The 4105-nt window shown below is 43.5% G+C and overlaps 1 non-coding gene across 1 annotated transcript; it reads left to right on the forward strand.

The window, feature by feature from the left end:
• The first annotated feature begins 1868 nt into the window (after positions 1-1868).
• On the forward strand, positions 1869-2060 carry LOC145351266 (U2 spliceosomal RNA). The gene has a single exon (XR_013888373.1). It is a non-coding gene; the product is annotated as a U2 spliceosomal RNA (small nuclear RNA).
• The last annotated feature ends 2045 nt before the right edge of the window (positions 2061-4105 follow it).

A 4105-nucleotide genomic window follows, 5' to 3' on the forward strand; every position in this document is an offset into this window, starting at 1 on the left:
ATACCTTTGCTGCTGGTATAGTACGGAGCTCAGGAACTGCTGTGGCCTTCTGTTTGGGAAATAATTTTTTGCTATACGATGGCACTGCTCTGCTGCATACTGTGCAGTACCTGGATTTGAGAAACCTAAAATTGACGTGTCAAATCGGTTTCTGCTAGAATAAAGTCTGTACGTAAGGCAGCAATTTTAAAGACACTTAGTGCACTGTACGTTACAGTATTTCCAAACTGTATGGTACAGCGTTGCAATTTTTATGTTGATTTTTCTCAGCAAAAATTGTCCTCAGGAGCCGAACTCTGGCTTTAACATTGATTCATCTCGGAAAACATGTTTCACTGAAAGGGATTTCATTTAAAGTGGAGATTTTCAGGAATGGAATCACCACTTTAAGTGAGAACTCCCGGTAAATTGATTTGGTGACAAGGGACCAGCCCTGGTACACCTAACAGTAAGGTTGCAGTATTCTTCAGGTAGGCTCCTCCCCCAGCATCCTCCTCAGAATCAGCTTTCCTCTAAACTCCCCGAAGTCAACTGAGATACAGCAACCACAATATAAATTCTGCACTCATTTTTCCCACAAATCCGATCAAGTTGTGGATTTTCCTCTGGGTCCACTCCCACCCGCTGTCAAAAAAAAAACACTAGTTCCCTTTAAGGGCACACCATATTTTACTGAGATGAAGGAGGCACTGCTATAACTCCTCCAGCCCATCTTTCCAGTCCCAAGTAATGACTGCTAATATATCAGTGTCGATAAGAGCTGGTACCCCCATGGAACCCATCTTGAGCTGCTATTGGAACTTGTGGAGTGATGTTTACCCCAGCAGGAATGGGGCAGGTGAGTACATAAACACACTGCTGAACACTTACAACAACAACTTATATTTATATGGCACCTTTAATGTAAAGAAACATCTCCAAGGTGCTTCACAGATTATGAAGCAAAATTGAATACTGAGCCACGTAAGGCGATATTAGGGAGGGATGGGATGGCTAAAGCATGGTCAGAGAGGTGTGTTTTAAGGAGCATTGTAAAGGGAGAAAAAGTGGCAGAGACTTGGCTGAGCTCAGCAAGACAATTCCTGAGCCGAGGCAGCTGAAGGTAGTGCTAATGGAGGTGGGATGTCCAAAAGTCTGAATTAGATGAGCGTAGATATTTTGGCAGATTCTGGAGCTACAATGAAGCCGTGCCCTCTTGTAATATTGCTTGGCAGATTTATAAATATTATTCATGTGAGAGAATTTAATAGCTCCCTTATGTTGAAGCAGCTCAAACTGAATGCAATACGCTGTCAGCCTGACTAGATCTGGGGATAACTATGTAATGGATTTAACACTGTCACATAACCCCTTTCCTTCATTAGTAACTACCTCCTAACCTGTTAATGGCATTGCCAATATATTGGTAAGGATTCACTCCTAGCAAGATCTTGATTTTACAAAATCATGTCTATGGTTTTTGGTTAACAATCTTAGGCAGGGACTTTCCACTCTCATTTGTGATGGGAGGGTTCCCTGTCAGGAGTGAAATATATCAAGGCCTACCTTGCTTTCACATCGATGTAAAAGCAGGAAGCGATTGTCCCCTCCGCCCCCCTCAGTGAGTGGCAGACTGTGTTCATTGTCATAAATTAACATATTATCAGGCCCATATTCCAGAATCATTCCCCCATATCAAAAAATGCATCTGCGGTGGCATGATGTCAGTGGGTTTCCTCCAGCTACTCTGATTTCCTCCCACAGTCCAAAGATGTCCAGGTTAGATGGATTGGCCATGCTGATTTGATAGTGGGATGGACAAATTAGGAGCTTCCCATTAGTAAAGGATGTGGAACCCCAGCCTGCCTTGATTTTGCTCCATATCCTCCATCGCTTCTTGGTCTTTTGGCTAAGATCAAGTGTAGTATCGACGTGCTGTGCTTGGTTGAAGTCATTAGGTTACATTTCAGCTTTATTTGAAGCAATTTTTTAAAGCGGCATCTCGGCCTTTTGGCTAAGATGCAGATGAGATCAAGCCTTGGAGGAGGAGTTACACCTACTCCAATCAGCTTGGATCATGTAGATCAAGCCCGAGACAGGAGGTGAGGGCCCTGTCTTGTCAGCTTGGATTGGGAATGTCTCAGCTTGTTGGGACTCTGAATTGGCTTTAATTTGACTTGATTGGATTGGAATAAAGTAAACAAAAAAAAATCACATGATACAAAAACCGCCTTTGCTCACATTGGAAAAATTCCCAACCAGAGGAAATATTTCCGATCTGTTGTAAACTTGGCCACCATTTAGATATGGTGAGCAACACCACATCCCTATACACCTTTTAATTCACACGGCTAGTGTTACAAGTGGCAGGTTTATCAGAACAGTACGTCTTGAGACTGTGGGTGGGATTTTCTGGCCGTGCTCACCCCCAAAGCCAGAAAACCCAGCCCGAGATCAATGGATTTTTGCATGGTCCGTGTCCCACCCACGGTTTCTCCCACGGTTCCCCTGTGTCTTTAAAGTTAGGGTCAGTTATCACATACCAATTGCTCAGCAAAACCAACCCAACTAAACACTTCTCCTAGCCTCTCAATCATATTTTGTAATGAAGTCGACTTTATTATGATAGCTTCTGGCCACTTTTAATGAGCATCAACTGTTACCAAGAACACGTGTTCTTCGAAAGTCAAAGTGCATGCATTGCCGAGCCTCTTTCGGCAATCCCAGGGATGCAGCAGCACTAACATTGGCAGGTTTCATACCTTCACATAAGAAGAACACGTTCTATCTTTCTCTTCAATCTCCGTGTCCAACCCTGGCCACAGAAATAACTCCTCGCTATTCCTTTCATGCTCACAATTCTGATATGAACCTTATGAAATTTGTCTAACATTTGTCTTTTCAATTGTGGTGGAATGATCACTCTGAGCTGCCAAAAAAGACACCCTGGCTATACAGACGGGTCCAATCCTCCAGTGGAGTATGAGTCATAGAGGTTTACAGCATGGAAACAGGCCCTTCGGCCCAACTTGTCCATGCCTCCCTTTTTTTTAAACCGCTAAACTAATCCCAATTGCCCGCATTTGGCCCATATCCCTCGAGACCCATCGTACACATGTAACCATCTAAATGCTTTTTAAAAGACAAAATTGTACCCATCACTAGTATTACCTCTGGCAGCTTGTTCCAGACACTCACCCCCACTCTGTGTGAAAAAATTACCCCTTTGGACATTTTTGTATTTCTCCCCTCTCACATTAAACCTATATCCTCTAGTTTTAGACTCCCCTATCTTTGGAAAAGATATTGACTATCTAGCTGATCTGTGCCCCTCATTATTTTATAGACCTCTTTAAGATCACCCCTCAGCCTCCTATGCTCCAGAGAAAGAAGTCCCAGTCTATCCAGCCTCTCCTCATAACGCAAACCATCAAGTTCTGGTAACATCCTAGTAAATCTTTTCTGCGCCCTTTCTAGTTTAATAATATCCTTTCTATAATTGGGTGACCAGAACTGCACACAGTATTCCAAGTGTGGCCTTACCAATGTCTTGTACAACTTCAACAAGATGTCCCAGCTCCTCTATTCAATGTTCTGACCGATGAAACCAAGCATGCTGAATGCCTTCTTCATCACTCTATCCACCTGTGACTCCAATTTCAAGGAGCTATGAACATGTACTCCTAGATCCCTTTGTTCTGTAACTCTCCCCAACCCCCTACCATTAACTGAATGAGTCCTGCCCTCGTTCAATCTCCCAAAATGTATCACTTTGCACTTGTCTAAATTAAACTCCATCTGCCTTTCGTCAGTCTATTGACCCAATTGCTCAAGATTGGTTTCAAGTCAGGTTTTAGTTCTGAGATCTTGTCTCGAAGAACCATAATCATTACTTCAGAGAGTTTCGGGCAATAGCAGTTGAACCAGAAGCTCTGGGTTTGACTCCCATCCCAGGACTTGGTGGCCTTAGGGAGAGGTGCGTTTGTAACACAGTCAAACAGGCTGAGTCTGTCAATCGGCGATTCCTTCCAACACGCCAATGACTGGCGGTAAGAGCAGGAAAAAGTCCTGTCATCCATGTTTGATGTGGATTGGTGCCTCACAAGCTATAAGCCCATGGTGTCAG

The sequence above is a fragment of the Carcharhinus amblyrhynchos genome, chromosome 12 (assembly GCF_965287045.1).
Source record: "Carcharhinus amblyrhynchos chromosome 12, sCarAmb.v2.hapA, whole genome shotgun sequence".
NCBI lineage: Eukaryota > Metazoa > Chordata > Chondrichthyes > Carcharhiniformes > Carcharhinidae > Carcharhinus > Carcharhinus amblyrhynchos.